General features: G+C 41.1%; 1 long non-coding RNA gene across 1 annotated transcript; it reads left to right on the top strand.

Moving 5' to 3' along the window:
• Window positions 1-23: 23 nt before the first annotated feature.
• Window positions 24-15,654, top strand: LOC126495988 (uncharacterized). Its single transcript, XR_007590260.1, has 3 exons — window positions 24-590; window positions 7,674-7,727; window positions 15,040-15,654. It is a non-coding gene; the product is annotated as an uncharacterized lncRNA (long non-coding RNA).
• The last annotated feature ends 1,733 nt before the right edge of the window (window positions 15,655-17,387 follow it).

Here is a 17,387-nt window from a genome sequence, read left to right on the forward strand (position 1 = left end):
AGAGAGCTCGCTTAGGAAATATTCCCAACACAAAGTAGAATTTAAGTATTCTATTTTTCTAAATATTTATCTTAAATATTATTCACATTCACGATTGTTATAGCTGTGGGCGCCTGGTCTCCCTTATTCCTGGGGTGCGTTGGCCGGGACAGATTGTTATCAGTTAACTAACCTTCCTGTGTGTTTCCGTGCTATCCCTGCCCCACCTGGTGATTTAGCTGCAGGCAATCTTCTCCATTGTTAATATGTTAATTTACCACCTCCCTGGGCAGAGAGATCTTTGTGCTGCAGTTAGGTAGAAAAAGGCTTCCTCAAGTCTGAATAAACATAAATGGCATTCGCTTGATCTCCTGTCGCTTGATCTCCTGTCGAATGACCCTGGTCTCTGTGTCTTGTGTTCAATCTCCAGGCACTTGCCCGGACTCGCATTCGGTACAGCTGTGCACGAACTGTACCGGGGGGTGTAACACCGAAATCGGGTGTTACAATTGGAGACTCAGCTGGGATGATCTTCGGCAACTAGACCCATCTGCGAGATCGAGAAGTAGGGAATCCCTGAGAGGTAGCCCTCGGGAAGACTGGCCTGCAAGGTAAGAAATTGTGTGGCGGGGGTGAATTGGTTATGGGTGCAAGTTATTCTGCTCCTATGTTGGAGGGCCGGTTAACAGGCCAGTTGTTAGGTCTTTTGGAAAATAGAGGCACCGGTATTAAAGTTGAGACAGCACTAGAGACCATTTAGACAGTTTTAAAGTTTAGTCCCTGGTTCCTACATGCAGGAGGTTTTAACATTACTGATTGGGATCAGGTAAAGGCTGCTCTTCAAGATGCTCTGAAAGAGCAAGGGCCACAAGAAGTCCCCATGGCGATATTTTCACTATGGCGCCTGGTCAGAGATGCTCTTCTCAGTGATGATGTTAGAGTCAAAGAGCAATTGGAGTGTTTAAACAAAACCCTTGAGGAGATTCAGGAAGTAGAATCTGTAAGTCCTATTAAGAGTTTTGAGGAACAGGAAGTTTTAGGAACTGGTAGTATTAGTAAGAATATAGAAGAAATTTTAGAAAAGGAGATCACACTGATAAAAAAGAAGTTAGAGAAAGAGGAAAGAAGGGACGGAAATGGAGATGTCTCCATGAGACCTCCTCCGCAAAATCCTGGTACTACTGCTTCTGCCCCTATAGACTAAGAGGCAGAAATACGAGAGATCTGGGAGAGGTTAAATAAACTAAGTAGAGAGAAGCAAATTGAGAAACAGATTTATGCTGTTGTGGAAAAAAAATTGATCAGCAGGGACAGAGGGCCAGGCAGCATAACCCCCTGGCCTTTAAGGACATTAAGCAGTTAAAAGAAACAGTTGTGGACTATGGAGCTCACGCTCCTTTCACTGTAGCTTTGTTGGAATCCTTTGCAGAACTCAACCTTATACCCAATGATTGGATGCAGCTTTGCAGGGCTTGTCTTTCAGGGAGAGATTATTTGTTATGGAGAGGTGAGATGCAGAAGAATTGCAAAAACACTGCAGTCAAAAATGCTGAAGCAGGCTTCCCCCAGAATAACCTTGACAAGCTAACTGGTGAAGGACAATATGCTGGCTTAGAAGCACAGATTGCTTATGATCCTGCTATTTATACTCAGATAGATGCAGCAGCCGTTAAGGCTTGGAAAACTTTACCTAACAAAGGATCATGAGAACAGCTTTCTAAGATCCTTCAAGGATCTTCAGAACCTTAATCTGAATTCATTGACCGCCTTCTACAGGTGGGAAGTCGCATTTTTGGGGATGTGGATTCAGCCATGCCAGTCTTTAAGCATCTGGCCTTTGAAAATGCAAATAAGTTCTGCCAGGAAGTTTTATGCCCCCATAGAGATGGAGATTTGAATGACTTTATCAGATTATGCAGAGACATTGATGGCACTCACATAATGGGCCAGGTAATTGTTTCTGCGCTCAAGGAAGGCCAAAATGGAGCTAGACCTAGAAATTGTTTTCAATGTGGAAGGTCAGGGCACCTCCAAAGAAACTGCCCTGCTGGCAAAGGAGCTGTCAATCAGCCTAGAGGAAATCCAGGTATTTGCCCTAAATGTCAAAAGGGAGCACATTGGGCCAAGACTGTCACTCTAAGACTGACAGTCAAGGAAATCTCATCCCCAGGTCAAAAAACGGGGGGGGGGTCCTGCCCCGGCCCCCAAAACTCAAGTGTACGGGCCATGATCAGGGAGCAGCAGCTCCCAGCAGATTCATTCCTCAGAGAAATGCCTCACTGTCAACGACCTTGTACGAGGCACCTCAGGAAGTGCAGGACTAGATCCCTGTACCTCCGCCTGAGCAGTATTAACCCCACAAATGGGTGTGCAGGCCTTGGGGACTGGAGTATTTGGACCTATCCCAGAAGGTTCAGTAGGTATAGTTTTAGGTAGAAGTAGTTCTGCGCTCAAAGTAATCAAAATTTTACCAGGAATTATAGACTGTGATTATACTGGAGAAATTAAAATTATGATTGAAGCTGGTATGGGAGTCCTTGTCATCCCTCAAGGAGCGAGAATAGCTCAATTAGTGCTTTTACCCATGTTTTGCTCTACTAACCCTTTCTTTAAACAAGAGCAATGGGACAAGGGATTTGGCTCCACAGGCTCCCCTGGAGCTTTTTGGGTTTCTAGCCTAGAGAATCGCCCCACACTTACTTTAACAATCAATGGGAAAAGGTTTCAAGGCCTTCCTGATACAGGGGCTGATTCTTCAGTGATTGCTAAAAAGCACTGGCCTGCAGCATGGCCTCTACAACTAGCATCTACGACCTTGCAGGGAGTGGGCACGGCCAGTTCTCCAGAATGCAGTACTCAATATTTAAATTGGGAGGACGAAGAAAGCCATAAGGGCATTTTTAAACCATTTGTCCTGGAACACCTTCCTCTTAATTTGTGGGGAAGAGATGTTTTGCAAGCCATGGGAGCAGTTGTGGCCACTGAACCTGTGCAGCGTATGCTATCAAAGCAGGGCTTTCTCCCTGGTCAGGGTTTAGGCAAAAATCTGCAGGGAGATGTACAGATTTTAGCAGACAAGAAATTGATACAACAGTCTCCTGAACAGTGTGCAGGGTTAGGAAATTTTTCCTAGGGGCCATTGCAGAGCAGCCAGAAAGTATTCCTATAAAATGGAAAACAAATAACCTGTTTGGATAGACCAATGCCCCCTGAGTAAAGAGAAATTACAGGCTGCTCAAACTCGAGTTCAGGAACAGCTAGAAGCAGGGCACATAGTGCCATCCACTTCTCCCTGGAATACCCCTATCTTTGTTATTAAGAAAAAGTCTGGTAAATGGAGGTTGCTACAAGATCTTAGAGCATTAAATGATTGCATGGAAATTATGGGGACAACTCAGCCTGGGTTGCCTCAGCCTGTGGGTATTCCTGCAGGATGTCATCTTTTAGTTAGTGACCTGCAGGATTGTGTTTTCCCCATTCCCTTGCATCCTAAAGACTCCAATGAATTTGCTGTCAGTGGAACATCTGTAAATTTCAAAGAGCCATACAATCGTTACCAATGGGTGACATTGCCCCAGGGTATGGCCAATAATTCTGTCATTTGCCAAATGTCTGTGGCACGGGTTATCGCCCCAATAAGGCATAAATATTCTCAACTGTATATGAGTCATTATTTAGATGACATCCTATTAGCTGGACGGGACCCAGAAATTGTCCTAGAGGCTTTTGCTGATTTGCAAGAATGCCGAGCACATGCTGGGTTCATTATTGCTTCTCAAAAAGTACAACAACAGTTTCCACATCAACAATTAGGGCATCAGCTATTGCGGACAGGCGTAAAACCGCAGAAAGTCACTCTTGGCCTAGGTAAACTACAAACTTTGAATGATTTTCAAACGTTGCTTGGAGACCTAAATTTGGCCCGGCCCAGTCTGGGAATTCCTACTGGGGACGTAAAACCACTTTTTGACATTCTGCATGGGAATCCAGACCCGACTTCCTGTCGTGAGTTAACACCTCAGGCAAGGCAATGGATTGCTTTAATTGAAGAAAAACTCGCCTCTGCTCATATTCATGATATTGACTATAGTCAGCCGCCGCTGTTGATAATTTTCCCCTCCTAGCGTAGTCCTACTGGAGATTTTTGGCAGCAAGGACCCATCCTGTGGGTACATGAACATGTGTCACCTGTAAAAATTATTGTCTCGTATCTGTCAGCTGTGCTGCGTGTTATTCAGAAAGGGTAGAAGCTCAGTTTGCAAACTTTTGGAATGTCGCCTGATGAGATTATTACACCTTCGACCCAGGCAGAGAGAACTTGGTCGCAAAATTTTACTTTTTTATTTTCCTTGTTGCTGTTAATCTGTGAAATACTTGTGGTTTATTGGATACAATGTCTTTGCAGGTGGCCTTTGCTGATGTGAGGTTCTCTGCTGCCTGAGTTTTTGTGTGTGAAGTTGGCTTTCTTGGTTTGGGGTTTTCCTTGTAGTACTTTCTGTAAGGCTGGGTTTGTGGCTGTGCGTTGATTAAAGCTGGTTTTGTCATGGAATATCTTGTTTCCTCCATCAATGGTGATTGAAAGGTTTGCTGGGCATAGATAGATATCTGTGCTTGCATCTGCGATATTTTAGTGTCTGCAGCACATCTGCCCAGGACCTTGCTTTCTTGGTTTCCACTGAGAAGTCAGGGTATTTCTGATACGTTGACCTATATGTGACTTGACCTTTTCCCTTTGCCGCTCTTAATATTCTTTCTTTATTCCGTATGTTTTGTCTTTTATTCATTATATGGCGAGGGGATTTTTTTTATGCATTCTATTTGGTGTTCTTTAATCTTGTACCTTCATAGGGATATCCTTCTTTAAGTTGGTAAGTTTTCATTTCTATAATTTTCTTGAATGTTTTATGTGCCTTTTGTCCCTATTATTAGGTTTTGTCTTTTGATATCCTGGATGTTTTGTGTTAAGAATTTAAGTTTAATGTTTTCTTTGCCTGATGAATTGATTTTATCTAGGTATCTTCAACCTCTGAGATTCTCTCTTCCATCTTTTCTATTCTGTTGGTTATACTCTGTTTGTAGTTTCTATTCATTTACCCAGATTTTCCATTTCCAGAGTTTGTCTATTGCCTCTATTTCAGCCTGTAAGTCTTGAACCATTTTCTTAAACTTTCTTCAAAATCCAGTTTGATTGTTTTTCCTTTGTTTTCTTGAGTTTCTTTGGGTGATTTATTTATTTCTTCCAATTTTCTGCTTTTTTTTATCTCCCTTTTTAAAGGGAGTTTTTCATTTCATTTTAAAGGTCTCTATCCTTTTCATGAAGTTACATTTCAAATCCTTTTCTTCTGCTTTTACTTGGTTATAATGATCAAACCTGCCTGATCTGTGATCACCGGGTTTTGATCTTACCATATTGATTATTAGGTTATTGGATAAATTTTGGCATTGGAGCCTACCCATCTCTTCCTTCAAGTGATGCTGACAGTGTCTTTGCATCTTGGTCCAATTTTTTTTTTTTGATTTTTGAGATAGGGTTTCTCTGAAGCTTTTGGTTCCTGTAGTAGCTCTTGTAGACCAGGCTGGCCTTGAACTCACAGAGAAACTCCTGCCTCTGCCTCCTGAGTGCTGGGATTAAAGGCGTGTGCCACCACCGCCCGGCTCTTGGTCAGATTTTTGCAGTGGTTGTCTGAGTCTTTGGTAACTGTTCTCGGTCTGCTCTGTGTCTCTGGCAGCCACTGAGGTCTCCTTTAGCATGCGCTCTCGCTCTGTTCTCCTGGGTTGCTCTCACAGCTAGAGTTCCTCTCTATGTCCTCTCAGCAGAACTTCTGCAGGCTGCTTAGATAATCATAACCTGCATCAGGTTAGTGAGGACCTCTGCTGGGGTCCTGGTCACTCACATCTTGGTCCTCTCAGTATTGTAGCGAGCTGTATTTCTGAGTTCCGCTGAGGTTGCAGGATAGGTGAATTTGGTTGCAGGATGGTGTTTGCTGCTTGTGAGCGTCCAGTGTATGGGAGTGGGTATTGGCTAGCCTACCTGCAGGAAATTTGCTACAGAAACAGAGGCAGTCAGGGTAGAGGTCCAGGGTTTTTGCTCACTATGGAGGGCCTAGAAAGGGGGGGGGGCTGTTCACTCACTTCTTGGTCCTTTCTGTATTGGAGCAAGCTACTTTCAGAGGTTAGGGTTAAGTTTAGGGTCCCAAAAACTCTATAAAATGAGCAATAAATAGTGACACACCACAAACCATGCATTCAAGGATCTGTATAAAAACTGAACTTAGGGCTGGAGAGATGCTTCAGTGGTTAAGAGCACTGCCTGCTCTTTCAAAGGTCCTGAGTTCAATTCCCAGCAACCACATGGTGGCTCAAAACCATCTGTAATGGGGTCTGGTGCCCTCTTCTGGCCTGCAGACACACAGAGACAGAATATTGTATACATAATAAATAAAATAAATGTTTAAAAAAAACTGAACTTATTATTAAACCAAATTACTGGACTTAAAAACAGTACTTCAAGCAAACTAGTACAACTAGATTAAAGGGTGTGGTCCTGCCTAACATGAGTGTATACCCTCAGAGAATGACGTAAGTTGTACTTGGTGTGCTCTAATACAGATCCCTAGCCTCTGGAGTATATGACCACACGATCATCCCAGATGGGTGATCCTAGCTAATGAAGGACTGACTATACTTGGTAATCAGGAGCACCGGTTCTTTAAAAGAGTTTCCTTTTCTGCTGAAGGGAGCATCAGGAAGAGGAGGTTGGCTGAATTGTTAGCTGCTTAGAAAGCAATGCACCATGAACCAGACAGGTCCTGTTAGTTTGTGTGGTGACCTGGGTAGTGGCCCTTGGCCTCTGATCTTTGTTGAATGTGAATTCCCTGGGCGACGGGGAGGCTTTGCCATCCTGGCATTGGAGACTATGAACTTAGAATGTTGTTGCCTCAGGCTATGTAGTTGAAAATTGCTTTAAACACCAAATCCTGCCTCTGCTGCGTGGTGCTGGGTGGGTAGTCCGGCAACTCCTTCAGGTCTGGGCCTTGACTGGTCCTATTTATTTATTTATTATATATACAACATTCTGCCTGTGTGTATGCCTGCAGGCCAGAAGAGGGCACCAGACCTCATTACAGATGGTTGTGAGCCACCATGTGGTTGCGGGACTCGACCTCAGGACCTTTGGAAGAGCAGGCAATGCTGTTAACCACTGAGCCATCTCTCCAGCCCCTTACTCAGCTTTAGCTGCCAAACTCTGCAGCTCTCTAAGAGGTCCCGCCAGGAAACACTTACACAGTACTGGAAAAAAGGAAGTAGTTGGGTTTGGCGGTGCACACCTTTAAACCCAATCCTTGGGACCCAGAGGTAGATTTACCTGTGATACTTCAAGGAGCAGAAGCAGATTGAGCTCACTGGCTTCAAGTTTGTGCAGGACACATCATTAATTCCAATGCCTGTGAGTCAGGGATGGACAGAGCTACGAGTTCAAGGACAGCCTGGTCGACAGAGTGATTCCAGGTCAAAGACACAGAGAACCTGTCTCAAAAAGTAAAATCAAAAGAAATAGAAGTAAAGCCACATAAAGATGGGATATACAGAGAATATTGATATTGTATGTTATGTTCTCTGAATTGTTTTACTCCTGACCCATCATGTTACAAAACAGCATTACAAATAATATGTTTTCTGTGTGAATATTTCAGGTCTGAGCAGCTGGGAACAAACAAGCAGCCACCCCCATCCAGTCCTCAGTGAAGGTAAGGCACATTGCATACATACATGTACACAGAAAAGTTAAATAAGCATTTATAGGGCTGGAGAGATGGCTCAGAGGTTAAGAGCACTGACTGCTCTTTCAGAGGTCCTGAGTTCAAACCCCAGCAACCACATGATGGCTCACAACCATCTGTAATGAGATCTGGTGCCCTCTTCTGGCCTGCAGGCATACATGGAGGCTGAACACTGTGTATATAATAAATAAATAAGTAAATAAATCTTAAAAAAATAAAAAATAAGCATTTATATCTTCGCATCTAAATATCTAATATTCCATATTAACATACTCTTTGTCTCTGGTATTTCCTGGGTTGCTCTCTCAGCTAAATTCTACTTGGTGTGGCTTTTTGTCTCAAGCATTGGTCAATCCTTTATATCACCAATTCTACTTTTCTACATCATGACTTGGTAGTAGAGTACTACACATTACACGAGACGCCATTTATATCTTCCACAAATTTACTGCAAATGGACCTTACACCTAAATGTCAGATGCTAAGTTCAAAACTTGTAGAAAAAATACTTGAAAGTAGGCCTGTCTGACTTTGGTAATCTGCCTGTGCTTTTTTTCTAAGGCCCTGCCTTATGTTGTTGCATGTGGAGACATATCACCAAATTTTCCCAACTCAGAGCCTACTGGTCTCTCCACTATCTTCAGATTTCCTGTACCTTTTTAAATTATTTAAAAAAATATTAATAGATTTTTGTATGTGGTACCATTCTTGCATCTCTGGGATGAAGCTGACTTGATAATGATTTCTTTTTTGATGTGTTCTTGTATTCAGCTTGTTAGCATTTTATTGAGTTTTTTTGTATATCTACTTAGTATTGCTACTTAGTGCTGCAAAAACATTTCTGCAACTCCTACCAGGCAGGACCTTGACTGGTCTGTGTGAAGGAGAAATGGATCAGTGAATGAGTATCCTTCACCTTCTCTAGATTTTATTGTTAATTTACAAGTGAAGTAAAACCTGTGTAAGAATTGAGTTCACCGATCAACTGTGAAGCCAATGTAGTCACATCAGAAAAAGGGATGGGCAAGAAGGAGGGTAGAAACTTTCCTGCTGTGACAGTAGTTGATATTAGCAGTGAGTAGTGAGGTCATTAATTTTATATTATCCATAAATGTTCTTTCTGGCCATTCTGTAGGTCCACAGACCATGTATTTATGAATCTGTATAAAGAAAGGAACTTATTAAACCAAATGACTGTAGTTTCAGTAGTTCAGGTAAAATAGAAGAGCTGGATAAAATGGTGTGGCCCTGCCTACCATGATTTATTTTCCATATTTAAGATGTATACTCTTAAATGAGAAAGGGTGTGATTCGTACTTGGTGTTCTATAATACAAATCTCTTGTCTCTGGAGCACATGACCATAAAATCTGTTTCAACTTTTTAACAGAATTTTTTAGGATTATAAATCCATTATTTCCACTGTGTCTTTCCTGCCTCTAATCCCTCCCATTGTATTCTAGTTCATGGCTCTTTGCTTAACTATTACTGTTTGAATGTGGCCTGTCCTTGGTTGCACAGCCTCCCAGTTATGACGTAAAAGGGTTGTCTACAGTGGACACTGGGTGTGTAACTGAACACGTACACATAGGACCTACCTGGGTTTTTTTTTTATTTTTATTTTTATTTTTATTTTTCATATATATTTATTCTGTACCTACCTGGGTTTTTGAAGGAAGCACAGAAAGTGCTCTGGGAGAAGAGAGGATTTTACTAAACGACAAATTTCTGAGATTATGATCTTGTCTGACCGTCGTCTGGAAGGACAAACCGGAAAGATTTTTGCCTTCTGCGTCATTTGATCTCTGCTCACCCAGTAGGGAAACTGAGGCACAGCTGGGCCCTCCTAGCGATGAGGGCTAATAATGGCGGGCAATCAGGTGCGCCATTATGGGGTCATTTACAGGTTCTTCCAGGGTTCTCTTGATTTGCCCTAAGGAGCTCTAAGGAGGCCCACAAGCCAGGCCGTGGTGAATGTGGGAGCCACTGCCTCAGAGCGATTTGCCCCCCTCATCTCCAGTACCTGAATTACAGTTGGGCACATCATAGACAACTGAATTAATGCATTTTTGTTGTTCACAACGAGGTGTATTTGTGTGGCTTTGGATGTCCTGCAAGTAGCTTTGTAGACCAGGCTGACTACCTTTCTCACAATTATGTAGTTTAGAATTGTTTTGAACACCCAATCCTGCTTCTGTTCCTCAGTGCTGGAAAGAAAGTCTTGCAGCTGCTGCAAGGCTGGGCCTTAATTGGTCAGTGAGAAGGAAACTAGATGAGTGTCCTCCAACTAATCTGTATTTTATTGTGAACTTGCAAATCAAGAATTGAGTTTACTGACAAACTGTAAATCAGGTGTAGTCCCAGTACAGACAGATATGGGCAAAAAGAAGCATGAAATCTTTCCCTCTTAGACCATAGATCACATAAGAAGTAGGCAGTGAGTCAATCAAATTTAGATGATTGTTAAATCTTCTGCCCGGCCATTTCTTGCATCCACAGAGTAAGGAATCAAGAACCGGAATAAAGAACCAAACTTATGAAACCAAATTCCAATAGTTGCACTAGTATGACCAAAATAGAACTGGATAAAATGGTGTTCCCGTTCCTAAAAGAACTGTTATTTTACATATTTAAGATGTACAGTCTGAGATAAAATGTGTTACTAATCCTTGGTGTGCTCTAATATAAATCACTAAGCTTTGGAGCCCATGACCATAAACCTGTTTCAGCTTTTAGATTAATTCTTCTGCATTATAATTACTTCATTTATGTCATCACCTTCTTGCCTCTAAGACTTTGCAGAAATTAGAAAAATCATGAATTATGTTTTATCAGGAGTTGCTGTTTTAATGTGACTTAGGTTTGGCTTCAGAATATCTGAGCTATGAGGGAGAGGGTTGATCATACGGGTCAGTGACTCTGTAATGGAACACACAAGCAAGGGACACCGTATTTTGGAAGGGGAACAGGAAGTGCTCTGAGAGACTGGAAGAGTTTCTACTAAAATACCAATTTTCTGTACTTTTTGAGTCTCTTGCAGGTGTCAGTATAGTAGACGCGTGCTGCCACCTTGTGGCTGAATAGTGCAATGACATATTTACAGTTCTGCAAGGCTGGTCCTGAAGCTCAGCAATATTCCCTTGAGCTCAGTGAAGCTCAGGACAGTAATTGTCAGAGTAATAGTCTCTTGCCAGTCAGCAGTATAGTAGACGCGTGCTGCCACCATGTGGCTGAATAGTGCAATGACACATTTTACAGTTCTGGAAGGCTGGCTGTCAGGTCTTGAAGCTCAGCAATATTCTCTTGAGCTCAGTGAAGCTTAGGGCAGTAATAGTCAGAGTTTTATCTGAGTTGTACCCTTAATTCATGAGTAATCTTACTATTTTCATGTATAAGTTCTCTGCTGGTGTTGTCCTGATAGGTCCATGGTATTGATTCAACTGCCACAGACTCTGCCTTCCTCCCTGTAAAAGTTGATTATACTGTTGAAGAGATGGCCTGTCTCCCTGCAGGGCAATTATTCAAACTTTATCCCCTCTTTGTCATCAGGAATGCCAAAGGAGCCTGGGGAAATAATAAGAAGACAGCATGAAGCTGTGAAGATGATGACAGAGTTGTATATTTAGATGATATGATGTTGAGATACCCAAGCTATGAGATATCTGCCATGGATAACTACACACAGGAAGTTGAAGTAGCAAAGGAGAGAGCTATATAAAAATTTATATATATAAAATTTAGTGTTACTGTGAGTTAATCTTCCCTCACTTGTGTCCACATTTCTGTCTCTTCAAAATTTATTCTTCTTGTAAACAGAGACTGCGTTTCATTTCCTGGGCACTCAGACCCAAATAATCACACAGAAACTATATTAATTACAGCACTGTGTGGGCTATTAGCTCAGGCTTCTTATTAACTAGCTATTTTATCTTAACCCATGTCTTTTAATCTCTGTGTTGCAGCCACAAGGCTGTGAGCTACTGATAAGGTTCTGGGGTGTCTTTCTGGTCAGGCAGCTACATGTCATCTCTTAGATTCTGCCTACTCTCTATATCTTTTCAAGCATAGCTATATTCTGCCTTGCCATAGGCAAAAGCAGCTTTATTCATTACCCAATAAAAGCAACACTTATACAGAAGGACATCACACATCACTTAAATTAAAATTTATCACAGCTGCAGTTTCCCCTCCCTCCATTCCTCTCAGTCCTCTCCACGACTCCCTTCTCCACCAGATCCACTCAATCTTCATTTCCCTTCCGAATAGAGCAGATACCCAAGAGATATCAATAAAGCCATACATAGCAAATTGAAATAAGACTAGGCACATATCAAAGGCTGGATGAGTCAACCTAGTAGAAGAAAAAGGGTTCCAAGAGCAGGCAAAAGAGTCAGAGACATCCCCTACTCCCACCGTCAGGAGTTGCACAAAAACAGCAATATGTTGTTATATACATATATATATATATATACATATAATATATATGTTATATGATAACATAGAGGGGACCTGGTACAAACTCTCACAGTCTCCATGATTGCTATTTTAGTCTCTGTGAGCTCCTGTGAGCCCTACTTAGTTGATTCTGTGGCCTGTCTACTCCTGTGTCAATTTAGTTAGGAAAGATTTTGACTATGAATTTTTGAACTTTTTTTCTGTGCCTTTGGTGTGAGATTGTTCTGCATTTACTGTTATTATTAGGATTGGTCTTTTCCTGGATATTATGTTTCAGGAAATTTTAGGTTTAACATTTTCTTTGATCAATATGTCCCTTTCTTTGATCATGCTTTTAAAGTCTGAAATTCTCTATTTAATGTTCTTGTATTCTTTTAGTGAAGCATGCCGCTGTAGGTCTTATTTTATTACTTAGATTTTCATTTTCATATTTACTTCAGTTCATATTTTTTTAATTGCTCCTATTTCTATTTTAAGGTCTTGAACAGATTCATTCATTTCTGTCAACTGATTCTTTGTTTAGTTCTTGGCTTTCTTTTAGGGATTTATTAATTTTCTCCAATACTTCATTTATCCTTTCACCGCTTTTTTTAAGGGATTCATTTACTTCTTTAAGGAGTTCTGTCATCCTCAGAAAGTTGGTCTTAATTGTGGTTCAACTTTGTTGGAATATTCATGGCTTGCGGTAGTAGGATAGCTGCAATCTGGCAGTGACTTATTGCTCTGTCTGTTATTGTGTTTTTATGTTGATGTCCAAGCATCTGGTTGGGATTGGAGATAGTGTTGTGGGGTTATTAAAAGAATGGAGGAGGTGCACAGACAATCCTATGTGAATTTCTGGTGACTTCCATAGGTTCTGGTCCAGCAGAGAGTCTTTGCCTCAGTTTCCCTCCCCGTTGTTCTGGATGATGTGGCTTGCACTTTAGCAGAGGCTGTTGTGCATCTGATACAGTGGTGCCTACATGGTTTGGGGGTGGCAGCTGTAGGGTTGCTGGAAGATTGTGTCTGTGGGGATGTAGGGAGTGTGGAAATTTCATGGGTTTGACCAAGTTTGAACCAGTTTGATGCGGTCTAATCCAGTTGGATCTGGTTTTGAACTGGTCTACACTGGTTTGATCTAGTTTGAACCTGATTTACCTGGTCTGATCATTGATCCGTTCTGATCCAGTTTGATCCGGTTTTTAAACTGGCTACACTGATTTGATCCAGTTTGATTTGGTTTGATCCAGTTTTAAACCTGTCTACACTGTTTTGATCTGGATTTATCCTGTTTATTTTGGTTTGATCCAGTTTGATCCAGTTTTGAAGAAGTCTACACTGGTTTGATCTGGTCTGAACCAGTTTAGTCCGGTTATGAACCTCTCTACACTGTTTTAATTCAGTTTGAACCAGTTTGATTCATTCTGGTGCAGTTTGATCAAGTTTTGAACCTGTCTACACTGTTGTGATCCAGTTTGAACCAGTTTGAATCTGTACTTCTGTCTGCTGTGACATACACGAGTCTGCCTAGGATGTGAGCTGTAACACAGTCATATTCTTGTTTTTATGAATGGGAATATGCCCTGTGCCATTATATGTTGTTTTAATTTTTACCACATGTGACAGTCAAGAGGTTGTCTTAAATATCATAAGAGACTTTGGACATTTGTGATGTTTGGGCTGCTACAGATGATAAGGATCATTGAAGTTAGACTAAATGCATTTTATTATTTTTATTTTTTGTCTCATTCTATATATCCTGATTCAATTATCCCCTTCCTTTACTCATTCCAGTCCCTTCCCCCACCAAATCCCCATTGTCCCATCCCCACCGCTTCCTTTTCCCTTCAGAAAAAAAGCAGCAGACCTCCCAAGGATATCAACCAAATAAATCATACCTAGGTGCAATAATACGAGGCACAAACTCTTATTTCAAGGCTGGACAAGACCAAGGCAATAGAAGGAAAAGGGACCTAAAAACAGACGAAAGATTCAGAGATGCCATCACTCCTACATTTAAGAGTTTCACAAACACCCCAAGCTAAACAACCATAACATGTGTGCAGAGGCCCTGGCACAAAGCCATGAAGACTCTTGTGATTGCGACTTCAGTTTTCTTTGAGCCACTATATGCCCTAATTAGTGGATTGTGCGGGCCATGTTATCCTGATTTTCTCAACCACTAAATGCTACAATCCTCATACCCTTCTTCTACAAGATCACTCCAGCTCAAGCTTATGTTTGGGTAAGGATCTCTGCTGGGCTAACATCAGCCCCTCGAAGAAGCCTCTTTAATAACAAGTAGGCCAGGTGCCAACCTATGATTATAGCAGGAAATATCTAAGAATCATTTTATTGATATTTTTTTCTCAGTCAGTTATTTGGTTCTACCCCTGTTCTCTGAGCCGTTCAATTTCTAATTCCTGGCCATCTAGGCAGTGTCAGTTATGGGCTTCCTCTCACAGCGTGGGGTTCAAGTTAGACCACTAAGAAATCTCACAGTCACTTACAGTTTACGTACAAGATCTGTTCTATTTCTGCGTACCAAGGAGATCCATGCATCTCCCCTAGAGCTGTACTGTGATTAACTGTGATTAACTGTAATTAACTGTGATTAACTGATTAACTGCCAATATCCACTTATAAGTGAGTAAATATCATATTTCTATGTGATTAACTGCTAATATCCACCTACAAGTGAATAAGTATCATATTTCTATGTGATTAACTGCTAATATCCACCTACAAGTGAATAAATATCATATTTCTATGTGATTAACTGCTAATATCCACCTATAAGTGAGTAAATATCACATTTCTATGTGATTCTTGGTTTCTTCACCTAGGATATTTGAGAATTCAAGAAACTAGACAACAACAAAGCAAATAATCCGATTATAACGGGGAGCAACCTCTGAACAGAATTCTCAGTAAAAGAATCCAAAGTCACTGAGAAACACTTGAAGACGCGTACAACATCTTTAGCCATCAGGGAAAATTAATATCAGAACGACTTTGAGATTTCATCTTACACTTGTTAGATTGTTAAGATCCATAATACAAGTGACAGCCAATGCTGGCAAGGACATGTGCAAGTGCAAGTGACAGCCAATGTGGAAATCAACACGCAGTCCTCAGGAATTTGTGAATCAATCTACCGCAAGACGCAGCTGTACCACTCTTGGACATATATACAAAAGATCCTACCATAAGGACCTTTGCTCAACTGTTCATGGTATTCTTTTTTTTTTTTTAATATTTATTTATTATGTATACAATATTCTGTCTGTGTGTATGCCTGCAGCCAGAAGAGGGCGCCAGACCCCGTTACAGATGGTTGTGAGCCACCATGTGGTTGCCAGGATTTGAACTCAGGACCTCTGGAAGAGCAGCCAGTGCTCTAACCACTGAGCCATCTCTCCAGCCCTGTCTGAGGTATTCTTATATTAACGTATACGCATCTGTACAAATCCCGTCAGGAGAGTCTTGGCTGCTCTGCACAGACTTTGCTGCGGCTGCCTGTCTGCTTGTTTTTTCTTGTTCTGCCTTCTCATAGTTTTCTTAGCTCTGTAGTCTGTTACATCCACTCCACCCTGGAGTGGATGGTGGTGACCCCAGCTGCCTGCAGAAAGACAGGATTCCTCGGTGTCAAGCAGGGATGGGACAAGTAGAGAAATTCAGCCGCCAGGGAGAAGCCCCTCTGAATGGTGGGCAGTTTTGGGGAATTTGGGGTTTTGTCCTGTGTTCCCAGGGCAGGGCAGGACATTAGTTTTTTGCATGTTGATGGATATGTATCTGGTTTCTTTCCTCTACGTGTTGACATACAGTTATGCCAGCACCATTTGTTGAAGATTCTATCTTTATTTCAGTGTTTAATTTTAGCTTCTTTGTCAAAAGTCAGCTGAACTTCTGTGTGGATTACCATCTGCGTCTTTGATTTGATTCCAATGGTCAGTTCTCTGCTTTTATGCCAATACCAAGCTGTTTTCATTAATTTATCTCTGTAATGGAGGATACTCTCCTGTACAGGATTCTTTTGGCTATCCTTGGTTTTTCTGATATTGATTCTTCTTTAAACGGATATTAAGAATTTGTTGGATTCCATTTAATCTATAGATGGCTTTTTGACAGATTGCCGTTTTTATTCTGTCTATCCTCTCTAAGAACATGGCGAGATATTTCCATTTCCTGGTATATTCTTCAATTTCTCTCACCAAAAGCTAAAAGTTAATTTCATAGATGTATTTAACTTTGGTTAGTGTTACCATGTATTCATCTATTGCTTCGCGGTCCCTGGGTATGTGTCTCATGCAAATCAATACAGGCATGAAGAGTACTAACAAAAGTATTGCAAGATTCATTTAGTATGTCCTGTTATACATAGTAAAAAGCAGAACCTTAACTCTGACCCCTCCCCTGACTCACATACATGGTCATGAGAAACTTGCCTCTCCACGCCAGAAACAATACCTCAATTAATAACACTGATAAGAATGAAAAGAATTACATAGAAACAAGGCAGAAACAATGCATAAGCAAAGCACTCTTTTATAACTGGTGGAGTGTGAAGAACTGAGCTCAAAGTCCATCCCAGTAAAGAACCACTGATCCCGGGTTCTGATTCAGACATAATATTTGAAAAATGGGCAGAGAAAGTTTGCTTTCATCTATGCTTGGGTGTAAAACAACTGTTTCCGAGCTTCATCTCATCTGCCCCAGGAGGGACTGCACTTTGAGCCAGTTCTGTGTCTCCACAATTTCATAGTTATTTAATTTTTACTTGAATTAAAAAGGAGTTTTAACCATAAAGTATGTAATTATTATGTTTAGTCAAATATTAAACTGATACATAATCAAACATAAAAAGTATAAGCATGATTATGAGAATTATACCGCTGGAGGTATGAAGAATGCTTTGTAAGAATCCCTCATGATCTAATCCTGCCAATTTGTCATCAAAAATTTGTGCAGCGTTCGAGGCTTATGATTTAGCAAAAGTCCCATGTAAGTGATCATTGAATTGATCATGTAAGTGATCATTGAAAGATTGAGCAGAGGCATTGCCCAAAATATAAGCTGGAAAATCATTCCATTCCTGTGAAGAATCATTATAACGTAAATCAGTAATGCAAATAGTGGTTGAATTCCAATCACAACACAAGCAATTTGTTCCTGCAACGATACAATTTTTTTA

This window comes from Alexandromys fortis, unplaced genomic scaffold (assembly GCF_014885135.2).
Source record: "Alexandromys fortis isolate MF-2015 unplaced genomic scaffold, M_Fortis_MF-2015_v1.1 scaffold_775, whole genome shotgun sequence".
Classification (NCBI taxonomy): domain Eukaryota; kingdom Metazoa; phylum Chordata; class Mammalia; order Rodentia; family Cricetidae; genus Alexandromys; species Alexandromys fortis.